At 41.2% G+C, this 19,803-nt stretch overlaps 1 protein-coding gene across 6 annotated transcripts in view; it reads left to right on the forward strand.

Moving 5' to 3' along the window:
* The window catches only part of BBX (BBX high mobility group box domain containing), a 209,828-nt gene that overhangs the window by 65,867 nt on the left and 124,158 nt on the right, over positions 1-19,803 (forward strand). For all 6 annotated transcript variants that reach the window (XM_054045385.1, XM_054045389.1, XM_054045378.1 and 3 more), the window contains one exon: positions 10,463-10,532. The gene's annotated coding sequence lies outside the window, so the exon portion shown is untranslated. The remainder of the gene's footprint in view (positions 1-10,462; positions 10,533-19,803) is intronic.

The raw sequence follows: 19,803 nt of genomic DNA on the forward strand, positions 1-19,803 counted from the left end.
GCAAACATACCTCTCAACCTGGCCAAGCTTCAGTATGGGTGGGATGCAATGTATAAGAAAGCCGATGCAAACAAATTATTCCTGCAGAAAACTTCAAATGCTGTGGGATTCCTTCCTTTAAAGAGCCCTTTCAACAACCACAGTTTCATTATTCTGCGTCTCTGGCGTAAATAATGTTTTTGACAATAAAGGCAAGGGGGCAGCAAATCTATATGGAGCATAAGTAACTTTGGGGCTAAAAATGTTCTTAAAATGAGTTATAGTTGAAATATATGTATTCAGATGAAAGAGGCAAGTGTCTCCCTCCCATCTCTTTCAATAATTATAGGCATTTTTAGAGGTTACTTATAACAATATAGGTTCAACATATTTAGATTGCAATTGTGATATTTCAAACTGATGGTGTGCTTGTTAAAATCCTGGATTGTTGTTTGTTGATTATTGTTGCTTCACTCTTCAGAACATCTTTTTTTCAAGCAGGTGACCGCCTCACAGTTAAACTATCAGGATGACACATTCATTTGAATAAACACTGGAAATCACAATGGCTTTTTCAAGCTTAATTGAAATTGTATTTTAGCCTCTATTTTTCTGTCTCTGTCTCCCTTCCTGTCTCCTCTGTGTTTCCTCCTCTACCTTTCCAGGCTGCTTTCCATCTCCTCCTGCTATTCAGGGCTTCTTATTGCTGAGTTGCATTTTCTGGGAGTAGGGTGACCAGATGTCCCGATTTTATAGGGACAGTCCTGATTTTTGGGTCTTTTCTTGTATAAGCTCCTATTCTCCCCCCCCCCCCCACCCCCATCCTGATTTTTCATACTTGCTGTCTGGTCACCCTATCTGTGAGCGATCTCAGAGCTCCATCAATAATTGGATAAACTCCTCATTTTTACTATGTATGTAAAAAAGTTTAACTTAAAGCTTTTGATTCCCTTTTCTTTTCTGTTTCCTTACTTTTCTTTCTTTGACTATTCAGTCAGCTATCAGGTAGCGTGAGTAATGCAGCAAGGAACTGTGGTTGTGGCATTGCTTTTGAAAATGTAAAACAACTTCCTTCCCCTTTCCCTTCAGCATTGGAAGAAGTGGAGGCAGGGAAGCACTTCACGACCTCCAAACAGTGTCATAAGTCTCATGCCTTTCTCCCCAGTTTTCCTGGTAGCGCATACATGACCAGATCAACTGATTAATTTTAGTTTGCACTGAACATTTAATGCTCCTGGCATATGTTTGTCCATACAAAATGAAACTGAACTGCTGATTTCCTTGAATCTTTAGGGTAGTTCCTAGGTGAGACTGGTTTCAGAGCCACAGGAGGAGGTAGGCGAAGAGTGATGAATCACAGTAAAAAGTGAGGAAAAATTCAAACAATAAAACAATTGCATTTAATTTTTCCATACTTGAAATTCCCTAGAAACTTTTGTCAGGCTTGATATTGGATAAAATAACGTTCTACACATCAGACATAGAGTATGTACTGGGTATTTCCTAAAATGCCTGTTTCTGATCTCAATAAAACATTTCAGATAGTGTAGCATGAATTAATATCCCCCGGTTTGATGCTCTGGAGCTAGAGCTGGGCAAAATGTGTCAATTCCTGCCCTTGGGTAGGGAATGGGGATGAGTGAATGTGTTTTAAAGTTACCTTTTGTACTCCCTGTATTCTACAGGAGCCAGAGCCTCGCCAGTGCAAGTTAGAGCAGACTCAGGGCTGTTGTAATATGTGTCTTGCTTCCTGTGGGCCCTGGCTATTACCCAGGATGGCCAGGGATGCAACCCCGTGCTGTGAGTGCCCCTGGCCTCTGATTGCCAGAAGCTAGGAGTGGTGACAGGAGATGGACCAGTCAATGATTGCCTATTCTGTTCATTTCCTCTGAAGCACGTGGCATTGGCCACTATTGGAAGACAGGATATTGGGCTAGATGAACCATTGGTCTGATCTAGTATGGACGTTCTTATGGAAGAAGATGACAGTTGTACTACAGTATGCAACAGCCACACATCCTCTCTACCCTCTCGTTCCACCTCCCATTACCTCCCCCTGACCTGCCCACTATGCTGGGGGCTGGGAGCCGGGAGCCAGGTTTCAGCAGAGCCCTTATGCTGGCCAGGCAGACAGGAGCTATTGTCAGTGGGCCCTTTCCACCCCCTTTTAGGTCCCATTATACTGCCAGAGCAGTTTGCCAGGGCCTGGGCTTGAGTGAGTGGCTGGAAATAAGGGAAGCATTCACCCTCATTTTTGCAGACTCTGACTCCCTTTTGATTCAGCCATGTTCACAAACCTCTTGTTTACGTCATGCGAACATCCAAGTGCGTGAAGCGTCTGCCCATATGGATGTTTTAGGGAAGCGCATTCCAGGCCTGGTGCCAAGAATTGTTTTAATCAAGAAATGAAATTTGTTTTGTGATCTAATTAAATTTGTTTCAAGCAGAAGCTGAATTCAGCTAGAAAGATTACGTACATCTTTCATTCTGAGATTAGAAACCATAATGTGGCTCAGAGCTTCCCTTCCACCCCCCACCCTCTGTGGTGAAACCTGTGGAAGAAGCTCAAGAGATGAAAATCTCAGAGAGGCTCAAGACATTCATTCTCCTCTCTGCCCCATCTGAGGAGGTAAGATTTGGGCTTCCCCTGTGGAACAGGCTGTAGGACCCTCCCCCAATCCTGGTAAATTCATGGGTTATCATGGTCATCTGTCTGAGGACCCTGTGCCTCTGCACTGGATTTGCTGTACCCCATCCCCCCCAATTTCTTGATAGCTCACCTTCACTGGTACAAGACTTCCTCCTGACCACAGCTTCATTCTGATCCCTTGGAGAGTGGGAGGAGAGCTCTCCACAGAAAACATAACACACAGCTTTGACTTTTGACTAATCTCCATAGGGTTGAAAGGGGGACAACGTTGTCCCCCATCTTGGCCTTCCGAGGCTGTAGCTTGCTGCTCAACCCTCAGCATAGATTTCGGAGACTCTCTGGAGAGGCCTTACATGGTGTGGGTGGGTGGGTGGATGGATGGGGAGGGAGATGTGTGTGCTTGATGTGTTACTGTTATCAATAACCAGGATATTTTCCAGCTCCGTGGCTATGTTATGGGCCTGTGTTAATTTAACTCATTAATTAACATTTTTAGTATGCTTTGGAAGATGGAAAGCTATGTGAGTATTTTTGAGAATTCATTGGACAGTGAGTGCCTTGGAGCAGAGGTTGTACTCGAGAGTTTGGAAAGCCTGGTGAGCACTACCATACATAGAAAATAATACCTTGGATCCAAGCCTTGCTACTAGGCATAGCATGTATTACAGTGAGATGTCCCACTAAGCAAATAGGGTCATTATTATTGTTTAGAGTGACACTTAAGCTCTAGGTACAAACCAGAAGTATGTGTGTGGAGCATTTTAAAAATATTACAAGTGTAGAAAAGAATTAACATCTTGTTATGGCATCTCAAGTGCAAGGAGGTTGTGTTGGGGGAGAATCTTGCAGGCGAACCTCTGTTCTTCCCTTTCCCCACTGTTCGGTCCCTGAATAAGGTCGAAGTGTAAATAGGGTACTTACATGTTCTGACCAGTGTGTGAGTAGTGTCCTTCTCATGCTTGCCACTGTGGCTGGTTTGCCTGGTATTATGAATGGGGCCCATTTCAATAAAGAGGAAGAAATCAGTTTCAAGTTCGTTGATAGGACAGAATGATCATCATTACTATGAATCGTGTGCTGCTTAGTCTTTTCAATTTCAGTATGAATTCTGACTCTTCCACAGCGCAGCGCTCTATTTTCCATATAGACAGGAGCTCTAGAACAGTTAACTCGAAACATTCTAGATCACAATGTACAGGCCAGCAGAGGTTCTTGTCTGTTGACTTGGATAGACTCCTCCAGAATGTAACACTTCTACGGGGATTGTGGATAGGTTTATGCTGTCTTCTATATTAATGGTGTCCATTCTGGAGCAGAGTAAGTGAGTCTTTAGAAGTCTTTTCAAGTGTAATATCTCTCTTTATTTTTATTAACGTGGTTTCCTGAAGTAGTTGCTGTTCACCCAAGTACCTTGGGGGGAGAGAGAGGGAGGGGTTAAATTCTTCTCATCAAAACAATGACAAGAATGGTTTGGCTTTCTTTTTAATAAATAATGTTGGGCCCAGATTTGTAGCTGTTGTGAATCAGGGTGGTTCCATTGAATTCACTGGGGCTGTGGTGATGTACAGTAGATGAGGATATATATCACTGTTTTAAAAATAAGGACTGAAAAATGAGAATGTAATGCTGGCTAATAAAATGATACCTGCAGTATTTGATGATGTCTGAGTCTTCAGAAAGACACCCAGTGACTAAGTCTCCTCTTGCTCAAACCACCAATTTTATTAAAAATAAAATACAATGTTAAACTAAATCTCAGGAAATCTAAAGTTATGCTGTTTGGCTCAGACAGCAGGTGGGGAGTGAGGGGCTGCTGCTAAGCCTCCAGTCTTACAATCGGGGACATGTGTTAGTGGGGATGAGGTGATGCCCAGGCTTAAGGCCAAATGCTGCTTGTCTTACCCAGGTTTTCCCATTTACTTCAGGCAATCAGCCCCAGGTTTTCAGTGAGACTTCTTGGATGTCTAGGGTAAGCAAGATTTGGCCCATAGTGTGCTCCTGGACTGTGGGCTGACTGGAAAATCCGATGTTGGCTCTAATTGGGCTCTTTAAAATAGTAAACACCATAGGAATGTCACCAGCCTGCAAACCTTCCTCTTGAACTCTGATCTCATTACTATGACTCATGCCTTTATGGCTGCATTACTGCAACAAGCTCTCTATTGACTAACTGGAAAGCAGTTCTGTTGCCTGCAGATGCTGCAGACCTTGGTAGCAAGACTGCTTTCTAGGGTGGCGAAAGGAATTCTGCTTGCCTGCTTTTTCCATGCTCAACTGTGCCTTTTGGGGGTGGGGATTGTGTTTGGAATGTTCTTGGAACCCAAGGACCTTGCTCAGGTTCTGACACTTCTAAGATTTCATGGTGACGTGTGATGGCTGAGGGTTTGGGCTGGGCCCCTGAGGGCCTCTGCAACCCTCTCTCTGTGGAATGCTCCTCAGTTTTATGTTGAGAAATGGTACTGCTGGAGCAGTGAAAACAAGCCACAAAGCTTTATTTCTTTCCATTTGAAAAAAGTATTCTGCGTGTCACTAGACTCCATTTTAATTCTTCTGATGGACTTATTCTTCAGTCCTTTTAATGGGCTTAAGCCTTATTTTTGAGGCCCCTACAATACTACAGCAGTTTGAAATACATATATTTTATCTGAATCAACTCTGTTACACCAGTGTATCATCTCCTGATTTTCAAGGAATTACTCAGGATTTACACCCGGGGTAAGAGAGCAGAATCAGGCTCATTATTTTCTGTGCCTTAGTCCCTTAGAATATAAACACAATAAATGAACTAGGGTGTCCTCCATCAAGGTAGGGGGTGGGGAAAATGTAAGGGAAGGAGATAGAAGAGATGCAGGAGACGTGGTCGATGGTTGGGAAACCAGGACAAAACCCCCATTTTCCACAAACACACCGGGATTCCCCAGAAAACCAGAGCAAGCCTGGCAACTTAAGTATTGTCAACTCCAAGCATTCAAGAATCAGGCCTCAGGAATCATGAGATGGGATTAAAATTCATGCTTTTTTGTAAAGTTGGCTTTTTATTTGCCTTCTGTTTTTTTGAGCCTTTTGGGTCATGTTTTCAATCTTCTCGCTGTAACTTTTCCAAAAGGCTTAAGGTCAGGAGATGCTTGTTGTTGAATATTCAGACTTTTCAAAAGTATGGTTCTGACTATATGAAAACCCACAGCTTTATGAATAGGCTGCTTTGGTTTGAAAATTAGCGACATCTAATGTACTGTAATAGAACCGTGTAGAAAGAGTCATGCTGCTATGTAAAATACAGTGCTCTTGCTCATATTATGTCATCTGTAACGGTGGAAACTGTTTACATGATGCAAGAATGTCTACAGAGTAGCTGTGTATCTACAGTGCTTTCCATGGTGTCAAGTATCAGGGGGTAGCCGTGTTAGTCTGTATCCACAAAAACGACGACGAGTCCGGTTGCACCTTAAAGACTAACATTTATTTGGGCATAAGCTTTCGCATCTGAAGAAGTGGATTTTTTTACCCACAAAAGCTTATGCCCAAATAAATCTGTTAGTCTTTAAGGTGCCACTGGACTCCTTGTTGTTTTTGTGTATCTACAGTCTTAGAAAATGTACCAGATATTAGCCAGAGGCTGAGTAAGATGAGGGGAGACTGCATAAGTCAGATCCAGGGGCCAAGACCTAATTAGAAGCTCATTATTTCCTCTTTGTCCAGCCATCACAACAAGTCTGAAGAGACTTCTAGAACTCCTGATAGGGTGCTGCCCCTGAACTTTGCTTGGGAGACCACTTCTTTTATATCCATCTCTAGTTACGTAAGTGATGAAGTGTTCGGAGCAGGGGGCCTTCAAATATATTCAAGAGAAAAACATGCTCTTTCTCTGTTCCTTTCCCCCCATCAACCTCCATGGGTTTCTGATGCTTTTAATTTCTCCTCCAGTGAATAGCTTCTGACTTTCTCAAGCCAGCAACAGCAGAATAAAACTAACCTGATTGTCAGTTTCACTTTGGCCTGCAAGATTCTGAACAGCAGTGTGTTTATTCTTTGCTCCAGCCTGAAAATATTCATGACCACAGCAGAGGGCACGGTAGCTGTCTCCGGACTTAGGTAGTCAGCAGTACTTTGGTTACGCTTGGTCCACGTTCAAAAAGTTATCTTTGCAAGAGCTGGAAGCTTTTTATATTATTTTTATCAAAGTTCTGATTCTGCAGGAGAGTGCCAAGTATTATTGTTAAACTACTATAATTAAACCACTATTATTTTCTTGCAGATAAGGACTTATTTACATGCAGAGTTGTACCAGTTTAATTTAAGGTGTGATTTTTTTTAAACCAATTTAGTTAAATCAATGCAAAAAAAAGGGTATGTTGAGACTCTCATATGAGTTTAAGCCAGGCTTATTTCAGTCCAAGTTAGTTTTAAGCAAAACCAAAACAAGCCACCCTTAAACTGAAATAACAGTGTCCACTCAAGGGTTTGAACTAGTTTAATTAAACTAAAGCAAGGTTGTATGTAGAGGAGGCCAGACGTTTCATTTTCCTGTCTACCATGCAGTAACTTATATGTAGATCTGCTTAGGTTTCAGTCATAAAAGAGTTGTCCCTGGGCTTGAGTGAGTGGCTGGAAATAAGGGAAGCATTCACCCTCATTTTTGCTATCAGTTAATTCCTTCCCCAAATACATTTTATTGGTATGAATGAGTGTGCAGGAGGCTCATAATAATAAAACTGTGATTTGTACAAAATGGAAAATAGTACATATATGAGAGGATTTTGTCCTCTGCAACATTGAACTTAATAAACTCTTATGCCAACAGTATTTGTATTTTTACATCCTATCTCTGTCTTACCCATCACCACTGCCCCCTCACCCTGCCCCTTTGGAGGAAAAAAGCAAACCTTCCCACCAAAAATCCTGGCTCTTCTATTAAGATGGATTTGGCCTTACTGGGTACTATCTACGATCGAGGGATGGTTCCTACATTAGGTCATTTATCAAATTCACAAGGGTCTTCAGGCATCATAAAATAAAGCTGTCAGTTTGTTTTCATTCTTGCCTGGGTTTTTTCTCCAGGAGCATTTGATTTCCATTGTCATAGTGCAGGTAGAAGGCCTTTATCTAGTTTGTAAGATCTGCTTTCTGTGCTTCAGAAAAGGGACAGCCTCAAACAGTTCCAGACTGACTAGGGAAGCCCTTTAAAGGCAAAGATATGCAACAGATATCTTTATGACATGCCTTACTAGTACAGTCCAGCTCTTGGGCTGGGCAATTAACAATGATCCCAGTGTGCCACCTGCATACCATATTTCATACATGCTGATTCAGATTCCTTTCTGAATGCAAAGCTGATATAACCCTAGGTATGACTTTGTCCTGAGTTTCTCTGATACCAGCTACAATGGAGATCTTAGATTACTTTTTCTACCTCTTTCTAACTGTGATCACTTGTTGTCCATCAAGGGATACCCTTACAGGTTTCTCTGGCCTAAGACTTATGAAGGACCCAGTTTCGTATATAACTTGTAATGGGAGATATTCCTCCTCTGCAAAGGGCATGAACATTTAAAAAAGAAAAAAGTTGTTACTTAACAGAGACCGCTTTCTAGTAAAGGAGGAGGAGAATTATATTTAAAACATTTGGGAATACTTTGGAACAATTTCTAAGACGTGCAGTTGCTTAATAAAGATGGTCTCTAGTACAGGCTTTACTGTGATTTCTGTTCTCTGTTTATCCCTTTAGGAGGTCTTAGCATTCTACATGTTATCCACCTAAAACAATAAGTAGATGAGAACTTTAGAGTGCATGCTCTTAGAGCCAGGGTCTGGGTCTTCCTGTGTATGGAAAAAGTTTATAGCACGTGTGGTGTACCATTGCTTTCTGAATAATAAATAATTACATCCTACATGAGAAAAAGATGAATTAAAGAGATTGTAAATGTATGCTGTTAACAGCACCCCGACCGTATTTTTTTTCCAATCTCTTAGTATTACAGGAAACACCTATGATTATTACAATTGAAAGAGATTGGTCTCTAGTTCTTGTTTGTTTGCTTTATGTACATTTGACAGCACTCTGTGAATAATCATGAACACTGTTTCCTTTATATAGTGAGTCAGTTTCCCCTGCTTCTAAGAGTCTTACAGGTAGTGAAAGGGGAGCGAGAAATCTTTTTTTTTTTTTTTTTTTTTTTTTTTAAAGAAACTGATTGTAAACCACTAATATAGGCAGTGGGACTCAGGGACACGTGTGTAATATCGTATTAACTCTGAGAGCTCCAGCTGGGAGTGCCCCTTCAAAAAGCACTTGGATTTTATGGACTCTTGACTACTGTTGCAATGAAGACCATAAAAGTACCTAAGAAAAGGGAACCTGTGCAGATGATTAACTATCCCAAATACTTTGCGAGGATTAACCTTTTAGCTGGATGTACTTCACTGCACCTGTGTGCTGATGTCATCCTTTGACATCAATTTAATGTTCAGGCTTGCCTGATGCAGTCACTTTCTGCAGGTGCATGCTGCCTGAATGTACTGGGAAAATTTAGCAGCAGTTAATGCAGTTAACATAAGGCAATATTCTGAGGTATGGTAAAAGCACTTTTCCAGGCAGCTTGAGTAAGGAGCTATCCAATGCCACTCATTCGCAGTGAATTTCCTGTAAGCCTTGCTACAGAGTGATTTGACTTCAGGTTTTGTCATCATTGTCATTTGTAGTTGAGAGAATTTCACTCTGAGGATTTAATGACCTGTCATGTACCCTTGATCATTTTGATTATTATTTGAGTGCCATTGGGGTGCAAGAGAGTCTGTTTGGTATTCCTGGCTGGTATTTGAAGACTTCTGTTTGCTTCAGTTGTTTTTCAATTGTCGGGATCAGGCTGAATGTTCTAGGCATAGGCGTTACCCAACTCGGTGGCTGGTTATGGGAAAATAGTTCTCTGATTGCCAATGGCCAGTCTGGAAAGTATAGTACTGATTGTAGGGATAAGTGCTAGCATCACCTCATTTCAAACTGTGATTTGGAGGTTCTTTTAAAACTGCCTAGATTCAGCTTATGCTGCAAAGACAAGAGAAGTTTTTAATTGCTTTGGAGAAAATTAAGTGGAGAAAAATCTATCGCAGTTGAGGAAACCCAAGCTAAGGCAAGAACTGAATTATGATGCCATAAAAAACAATGACAAATATGTCACTACAAGGGGAAAATTGCAGACTATCTTTCTCTGTTGAAGAATAGCTCTTTATTTGTAGCGGGTGCTTTGTAAACAGGTGTTTTCTCTGATCAGAGATGCTTTGGTGTTGGCAATTTCATTTGTGTGAGCTTCAATTTGACTTCTGTGTTGTTTGTGCACGTCTTCAATTTGTCTTTTGCTGATCGCAGTGTAGTTTACAGTAAACATTTTTACTTTTTATATAGTATCTTCCATTCAAGGATCAGAAAGCACTTTACATACAGAATACACTTCATAAAACTCTTTCTCATCTCCTTTTTTCATGATCCATGTCAAACTTAACTTCTCAGTAAGTGAATGTGGTAAATACACAATGGAAGACCTTTTAATGACCAACAGAAATGGGGAAAGGAGCTGATCCCCTTTTTTTGCTTCTTCATGCTGTAAAAAGAAATGGACTCCCCCCTCCAGTTTTAGAAATATCAAATCTTGTTTTACCTGTTTTTGTTGGAGAATTGCAGCAGGAGTTTTCTCTGCCCTCAATTTTTTGGGGCAGAAGTGTTAAATCTTTCATAATGAACTATTAGGAATTGAGAGTTAAATAGGTGATAATGTAAACAAAAATCAAAGGTTTTTTAAATAGTCTGACTAAAATCCCTTCCTCTTTTTGCTTCCTTAGGTTTCAGTCTCTTGTGATGTCATAATCCTACTAGTTCTCCAGGCTGCCGAGACACTTCACCCAGCAGCAGGTAAGACAAGTCGTAATAGGCCAGGCACCTCAGCTGGTGTCAGCATGACTCTAGTGTAGTCAATGGAATTATCCCAGTTTGCCTCAGCTGAGAGTCTCTCTCATTATTCCTACTGTGTGTAGTTTCAAACAAACAAAAACTATTTCCAGACCTTCTTTATTCATAATCAGGAAACAAAAATAACACAAATCCTAATATTGAACGGCAACTTTAAGGTAATTAGATGGCAGCAGGCTAATAATGTATGGTAATGGGTCACAATCCTCTTTTCTGATACGCGATGCAAATATGTTATTTAGAGACACGGAAATTCATTGCTTCCTTCCATTTTTGTGGTCATTCAATTTTTCATCAGCTTTACCTATTTGGCTAGATCCACACTACCCACCCGATTCGGCGGGTAGAGATCGATCTTCTGAGATCGATTTATCGCGTCTCATCTGGGCGTGATAAATTGATCCCAGAAGCGCTCCCCCATCGATTGCGGAACTCCTGCTCGCCGAGAGGAGGAAGCGCTGTCGATGGGGGAGCTTGCCTGCGCCGCATGGACCCGCAGTAAGTAAACTTAGTTTGATCTAGGAAAAGTCGACTTCAGCTACGCTATTCTAGTAGCTGAAGTTGCGTTTCCTAGATCGATCCCCGCCCCAGTGTGGACCAGCCCTTCATGTAATTACTTGGAGTTTCTGCAATGCTATCCTCATTTGTTTTGGTTTTTCTTCCTGTCTCAAAGAAAAATACGAAAGTGTGGCATGTGGATTTTGCTAATTTGTTTATTTTTGGTTTGGTGTCTTGGTTTTGAATTTTGAGCTTTTTTTTTTTTTTTTTTTGGCCATTACGTGTGTGTACTATTTTGATTTTAGTATCTGGCATGTCCAGTGGATTTGGTGAATACAAGGTGACTTTAGGAGCAAAGACCATTTCCTGTGATTTAATTTTGTCCCACTAGGGGAAGAATCTACAATGAAGAAGATCGATTTGATACTCTGAGTTGGTGGCAAAATGTTTGATTTATCTTATTTTAGATTTTGAGAGAGGCAAACTGAGATACTTAATAATGAGATACTTTATGCTAGCACCAACTGAGTGACATCTAGAACCAACTCTTATAAACCCTTTGCTTTTAATTGTGGGCAGATTCATTTAATCTGGGGAAAATGGAAGAAGCGAAGAACCATAGGGCGTAAAGATGTTTATTAGATGTTCGTTCAGCTCTTTCCCTGATCCCCAAAAGGGTTAATAATTAACGCCAGGACAAATGTTGGAAATACCTGCAATGACATTGTACTAAGGAACAAATTCATAAGGATGGAGGCTGTCTTCAGGATCATCCTTACTTTAGGATTCCTAATGTAGCTGAGTGAAAATAAATCCTTTAAGTCTCACCACACAAAGGATTTCCAACTTAGAATAAAATATAGTCTGAGAAAAATGGAGTCAAACAAGTTGCTTAGGGTCCACCGACTTAAGACTGCCTGTCTCCCTGTACCATACTGCTGCAGTCAGCAGAGGTGCTTATGTTGGATTCCCCGTGATTTAATAGAAAAGAGGTCAGTGGTAGAACATACTCTGTAAGGAGCCCTGAGTTGGGGAACAGGCTTCTGCTTTGGTCCTGAGCATTACACTGGTCTATACTTTTTGAGAAGTCGTCTGCTTCAGAGATAAAATGTGCTATTTATTATGTATTTTGATGTGCTAAATTCAAATATGACAATTAAAACAACTGGCTACTGTTTCTAAGATATTTAAGTTTTTACATTTTATGTCTATGTATATTGTGTAGATAGTAGAGTTTTAATCATAAATTGTAAACCTAGGTCTTTTCATGTGTTTATGGTTGCTTTACATGATAATATTTCACCTGTCCTGTTTATGTAACACTTTAAAATCAGCAAAAGGCTTATATAAATAAAATTTATTATGAAACAAAAGGCAAAAAAATATTATGTACATAGTTTAGTCCTATTCAGTGTCTACTCGGCGCTTCTTGGCTTGTCTCTTGTATTCATTAAATGGAGCATCTCTTGTCACTGTCCAGCAATAGTCTGCAAGCATTGATGGGCTCCATTTGCCCTGATAGCGTTTCTCCATTGTTGCAATGTCCTGATGAAATCGCTCGCCGTGCTCGTCGCTCACTGCTCCGCAGTTCGGTGGAAAAAAATCTAGATGAGAGTGCAAAAAATGTATCTTTAGTGACATGTTGCAACCAAGGCTTTTGTATGCTTTAAGGAGGTTTTCCACCAACAACCTGTAGTTGTCTGCCTTGTTGTTTCCGAGAAAATTTATTGCCCCTAACTGGAAGGCTTTCCATGCCGTCTTTTCCTTGCCACGCAGTGCATGGTCAAATGCATCATTTCGAAGAAGTTCACGAATCTGAGGACCAACAAAGACACCTTCCTTTATCTTAGCTTCACTTAACCTTGGAAATTTTCCACGGAGGTACTTGAAAGCTGCTTATGTTTTGTCAATGGCCTTGACAAAGTTCTTCATCAGACCCAGCTTGATGTGTAAGGATGGTAACAAAATCTTCCTTGATTCAACAAGTGGTGGATGCTGAACACTTTTCCTCCCAGGCTCCAATGACTGTCGGAGTGGCCATTCTTTCTTGATGTAGTGGGAATCTCTTGCACGACTATCCCATTCGCAGAGAAAACAGCAGTACTTTGTGTATCCAGTCTGCAGACCAAGCAAGAGAGCAACAACCTCAAATCGCCACAAAGTTGCCACTGATGTTGGTCATAGTTTATGCACCTCAAAAGTTGTTTCATGTTGTCATAGGTTTCCTTCATATGGACTGCATGACCAACTGGAATTGATGGCAAAATATTGTCATTATGCAGTAAAACAGCTTTAAGACTCGTCTTTGATGAATCAATGAACAGTCTGCACTCATCTGGATCGTGAACGATGTTGAGGGCTGCCATCACACCATCGATGTTGTTGCAGGCTACAAGATCACCTTCCATGAAGAAGAATGGGACAAGATCCTTTTGACGGTCACGGAACATGGAAACCCTAACATCACCTGCCAGGAGATTCCACTGCTGTAGTCTGGAGCCCAACAGCTCTGCCTTACTCTTGGGTAGTTCCAAATCCCTGACAAGGTCATTCAGTTCACCTTGTGTTATGAGGTGTGGTTCAGAGGAGGAGGATGGGAGAAAATGTGGGTCCTGTGACATTGATGGTTCAGGACCAGAAGTTTCATCCTCTTCCTCTTCCTTGTCTGACTCAAGTGAGAATGATTCTGGTGCATCAGGAACCGGCAGCCCTTCTCCGTGGGGTACTGGGCATATAGCTGATGGAATGTTTGGATAATGCACAGTCCACTTTTTCTTCTTTGACACACCCAGAATTAGTAAAGTTTGACTGCATTTATTTCAGAAGTATTTTGGCTGTAGAGCAGTGTTATGGGACTGGTGTTCTCCAGAGCATTTTGTAAGGCCCATCATGTTCCCCTGGGTGTTTTGAAGATGGTGGATTATGTTGGGAGTGATTATTTATGGGGGATGGGAGTTTGCGTGAGTGAAAGAGCTACTGTTTGGGCTGTGTCGGGATAGGGATTTGTTGGAGTTTTTCTTGTTTTTTTTGCTGCCATTTTTTGTTTATTAGGTGATATTATTGTTTTAATAATGCCAAAGGCACCCAGAGTAACAAATTGTAGGAGAGAGCGAATCATTTTGTATCATTATATACTGAAATAAATAAAATAAAATAAAAATGTTACCAAAAGATGTTGAATACTTCAAGGCTCCACAGACTGTGTCTCTGTATAATGACTTGAAATATTAAGACCTAAAAAGAACATTGTGTCATTCATATATAGTAACTCCTCACTTAAAGTCATCCCGATGAATGTTGTTTCGTTATTACATCGCTGATCTATTAGAGAACATGCTCGTTTAAAGTTGTGCAACGCTCCCTTATAATGTTGTTTGGCAGCCGCCTGCTTTGTCCACTGCTTGCAGGAAGAGCAGCCCGTTGGAGCGAGTTAGTGAGGGCTTGGAACCAGGGTGAACCAGCAGCCCCTCTCTCAGCTCCCCTAAGTTCCCTGTGCAGTAGCCGTCCAGCAGGCTATCAATTGCCCAGCAATTCAGCTGTCCCTCCCCACACTGCAGTGTGCTGCTCCTTCCCTCTGCCTTGGAGCTGCTCCCGGGAGCCTCCTGCTTGCTGTGCAGAGGGAGGGGAAAGAGGGGTGCTAATGTCAGGGTGTTCACCCCTCCCCCTGCTTCTGCCCCCCCACTCCTAACAGGGCTCAGGATGGAGGGAGCTTGCTGGCAGCAGCTGCTATCTCAACTTGCTGATCTACTTAAAAAGACAGTGTACTTAGAGTGGGGTCAGCGTACTTAAAGGGGCAATGCATGTCTCTCTCTCATACACACGGTGTGTGTCTCTGTCATTCTCTGCCATGCTGTCTCACCTCCCTCCATTCCTGCTGCCTTGTAGAGTGTGAGGCTACATTAACAATGTGTTAACACTTGAGGGCTCTGCCGAGTGCTAGTTCATCATTTAGCAGTAAGGCACCACCCTCTGAATTCACCGCTTCAACCAAGCTTCACAATCATCATTGCTGTGTACAGTATTCAATTCTTTGTTTAAAACTTATAGTGTGTGTGTGTGTGTGTGTGTGCTTTTCTCTGGACACTCTCCAATTTATCTGCATCTTCCTAAAGTATGGTGCCCAGATTTGGACACAGTACTCCAGCTGAAGCTTTGCCAGTGCCAAGTAGAGCAGGACAATTACCTCCCATGTCTTACATACAATACTCCTGTTAATGCATCCCAGAAAATTAGCTTTTTTTGCAACTGCATCACGTTGTTGACGCGTATTGAATTTGTGATCCAGATCTTTTTCAGCAGTACTACCACCAGTTGTGCACCCACCTTTAATAATTTCATCTAGACCGTATTTCCCTAGTTTGCTTATGAGAAAGTCATGTTGGACTGCATAGTTTGTTCTTAATAAATCCATTCTGGCTATTTCTTATAAGCCTGTTAGCCTAGAGCAGGGGTCGGCAACGTTCGGCACGCGGCTCGCCAGGGTAAGCGCCTGGGCCAGTTTTATTTACCTGCTGACGCGGCAGGTTCGGCCGATCGCGGCCCCCACTGGCTGCGGTTCACCGTCCCGGGCCAATGGGGGCAGCGAGGAGCCGCGGCCAGCACATCGCTCGCCCGCGCCACTTCCCGCCGCCCCCATTGGCCCGGGACGGCGAACCACGGCCAGTGGGGGCCACGATCGGCCGAACCTGCCGCGTCAGCAGGTAAATAAAACTGGCTTGGCCCGGCCCGCCAGGGTGCTTACCCTGGCGAGCCGCGTGCCAAACATTGCCGACCCCTGGCCTAGAGGATACAAATTGATTGTTTAATAATTTGTTCCAGTATCTTTCTGGGTATCGAAGTTAGGCTGACTGGTTTATAATTTTTAAAGATCGATGCTATGTTTGCCTTTCCTCAGTCTTCTGGGACTTGATCCGTCGTCCATGAGTTCTCAAAGATGATTGCTTCAGTTAGGTCTTGAAGTACTGTAGGATTAATTTAATCAGGCCCTGCTGAAACATCTGAAATTAAGTTTCATACCTTTCCTTTGGCTTTCTCTGCAATAAGGAATAGCCTCTGTACGAGCTTGAAAAAAATCAAGAAACTTGGAAAATAACATTTGACATGCACACTATGAAACCTTACTACATGTTATTATGCATATTTGTGTTTGGCCCCCTGAATGTGATCCCATGTGATGTGTTCATCTTGGCAGACAGCTCCTTGGTGTTGCTGGGCTCTGTCCCTTCCCCATGAGCTGAACTTCATGTTACTAGGATGATGGAACATCAGGGAAATCTAGGGTGATAGGATCGAAATCTATAAAATCACGAATGGGGTAGAAAAAATGAATAGAGAAGTGTTAATTACCTATTTTGGCAATAAAAAACCTGGGTCACCTAATGAAATTAGTTAGCAGCAGGTTTAATATAAACAAGAGGAAGTACTTTTTCTTCTTTGAGTGATGGTCCCTGTTGTATTCCACTGAGGGATTACGCATGTGCACCCTGTGTCTGGAGCCAAAGAACTTGAAAGTAGAGGTGATAAAGGGCCAGGCGGACCCCTGGCGTCTCCAGGTCCTTCTCACCGCCATATGGTCCTGGTCGGAACTATTAGTGTCCTCTTATTTGTAACACACCTTTAAAAGAGTGTAGTGTGTGTAGTTTTGGTTGTTGTTTTTTTGGTAGTATTTAGCTGCTTTTACATAGTTTTTTTAGAATGGGCGAGTTCATGGGAAATGCAAAGAATCCTATCAAGCAGTAGGAAAGAATCCACGATGTTTTCCTACTGAGCCAAATGGAACCACTTTGCCTCCTGGGCCCAAAAGACAGGTCTTTCCGCAGATGACCCGTCTTCCCCAGCCCTGCAACTTTGACTGTATGGCTAGGATGCAGCCAGAGTTTTTATAGAGGGCTTCCATACCCAGAACTCTTTGCAGAGAAGGGAAATCCCTCCCCTGTCTCTGAGTGATTGGCTAGGCAAACTGTCAATCAGCTTCCTTTACTCCTGGATCTTATAAAGACTTCACCCATCACACCCTATTATTATTTTTTCAGTGAGTATGATTCTGCCACAGCAGGAGAGAAAGATAATAGAAGATCTTTGGCAACAGTATATTTTTTAATTTCTCTCTCTCTCAAACTATGTAATACTTACCATGTGTGTGTATAGATAGATCTCTTAAAAGGCTTAGCTAGATAGATAGATCTAAATTTTCAAAAGAGAGGTCAGTATTTTGGGTGCCTAACATTCAACTCCTTTTCTCCTGAAGTTAGGTACTCAGGTTTAGAGATTGCACAGAGAATTTGGGCCTACATGCTTTGTACAAGGTCACACATTGAGTCAAAGGCTGAGCTCAAATTTGAACCCAGGTCTCCTAACATCCATCATCATGCCAATCCTCGTGGCCTACTCTGTTTGATGCTGGGTCCACTCAGGATTCAATAAGGTTGTTATTTATTCTTTGGGACTTCATTATATGTCCATCCAAGGCCTTAATTAGCTTGCTGGCCTTAGCTATTGGACAGTATTCCACATCACAGAACCAGCACCGATGATTAAAAACTATTGTTAACCTATGCTGATGAAAGGTCTGGATTCAGTGAATGGTAGAGTTTGCTTTTTTTTAAAAAATGGTATCTCTAGATAAGGGATCTCTTAAAGGGCTTGATCATCCAAGATGCTGTGTACACTGCTCCCAATCCAATCAGCAGAGCGTGTAAGCATATGCTTTACTTTCAGATCGTGCTTATTATTATAGGTCATGATCCTGCAGAGAGAAGTACCAGATTTTTGTTTAAAAAAAAATGGAGAGTTTTAAAAAAAACACTAGGTGGCGCCTGAAAGTTGTGTAATGAGACATTGCACAACCTTCCTGAGCTTTACTACATCCAGAAGTTTATGCAACTCACTGTGGTTAAAAGCGGCAGAATCCTTTTGCAAATACTTTACACACACACACTCAAATGTAGAGTAGCAAACCCTTTGGTTTCAGTTAATTTTTCTGTGACTAAATTGAGGCTCTGAACTAAAGAATTTACAGTGCTCTAAAAGTCCATTTAAAATAATGCCTGCAGTAGAGGGAAAAGCGTAAGTGAGAGTGAATTTGCTTTCTCATCACATTTTGTAAAAATATTTAGCTCTAGGTTTTTGCACAAGTTCTGTTTTTCAGTCTGAATTTTTTAAAATCTTAAACGTAACTCTAGAGAACAAATATATCCTAAATTGAGCAACTGTCCATTAAACTTTAAGATGGGCATGTGTAATACTAGAAACTTGGTATAATACTATCTATTGACAATCTACTAGGGGAGAGATGACAAAGGAATTGAATTCATAGGTACAATATTTTTCACACTGTAATTCTATAATCAGAGTATTGTAGCTATCTCATTTAAACAAACAAAAAAGACAGAGACAGCTTGATTTTGCAGGATGTATTGTGTTAATTTTGATAATAGGTAGCAATGTATTTAAGTTCATCTCAGGATATTTCTCTCAATAAACGTTAAGCATATCTGTCTTGTTTAAAATGAATCCAGGATGTTTTCATTGACTTTTTTTTTAAGATGCAAGAATGCTACAGTATTATAATTTATGGCCTATTAGCACTTAATGGATCAGCAAATCAGGTTAAATAAACTGTATAGACATTCATTTATCTTCCTTCGGCTGTCAAGGGAGCAGTGGGTGGTGGTGGTTATGATGGCTTATTAACACTGCTGTTTTAATCTGTTGTACATGAGTTCAAGGCGAAAGTGGGAACTATAACAAACACTACGATTGTGCAAAAGAATATTTTATATCCTATTAAAAATGTATTAAAGGCCTAATTCTTTTATTTGTTCCTACAGCTGTATATGGTTCCCTTGACTCCTGTAGTAATTATGGGTGAATTTTATTACGGAAGCTTCATTGTGTACACTCAGGCCTGTCAAAAGAAATTTGGGGACCCACTACATCATGTTTGCTGAGGCCCCACCCTGTCTCTTTTCATCCCCATTTCACCCCAGTTACTGACATTTTGGGGCCCCTGAGCTTGAGGTCCCAGTACAATTATCCCCTCTTTTCCCCCATCTTGTCAATATATTTGAAAATGTAGAAAAACATCCAAAAATATTTAATAAATTGGTATTCTATTGTTTAACAGCGCGATTAAAACTGCGATTAGTCGTGATTAATTTTTTTAATTGTGATTAATTTTTTTGAGTTAATTGCGTGAGTTAACTGCAATTAATCAACAGCCCTAATTTTAAGTAAAGAAGGTGGGCCAAGATCTTCAGCTGGTTTTAACAGCATAATTCTATAGACTTCTATACTCATTTATATAGCTAAGGATCTGGCCCTATATCTGAATTGTATAATGTTGCCAACTCTCACATTTTATTGAGTCTACTGATGTTGGATGTTTTACTTGAAGCTCCAGTTCCTAGAGGTACGTGTATATGTGCGAATCTCAACTTAAAAAAAAAAAAAGTTTCTAGTTTTTAGGATTCCAAAGAAAAGCTTGAAAATATGAGCTGAACATAGCCTAGCAGCTCAGAAACCAGAAGGCAAATAAAAAGAAACCAACATATTTATTTTAATCTTTGTTCCATATGCGTGCAGGAGTCTGCCCACGTGCAGCAAGATGCAGGATCAGGGCTACTGACAAATTGTTATAAATTTGGAAATAAAGAATGCAGAGGAATGCTATTAGGTTTTTTTCCCCAAGCTTCCTTTCTTATTTTCTCATTCAGTC

The sequence above is a fragment of the Malaclemys terrapin genome, chromosome 1 (assembly GCF_027887155.1).
Source record: "Malaclemys terrapin pileata isolate rMalTer1 chromosome 1, rMalTer1.hap1, whole genome shotgun sequence".
In the NCBI taxonomy this organism is placed as follows: Eukaryota; Metazoa; Chordata; order Testudines; family Emydidae; genus Malaclemys; species Malaclemys terrapin.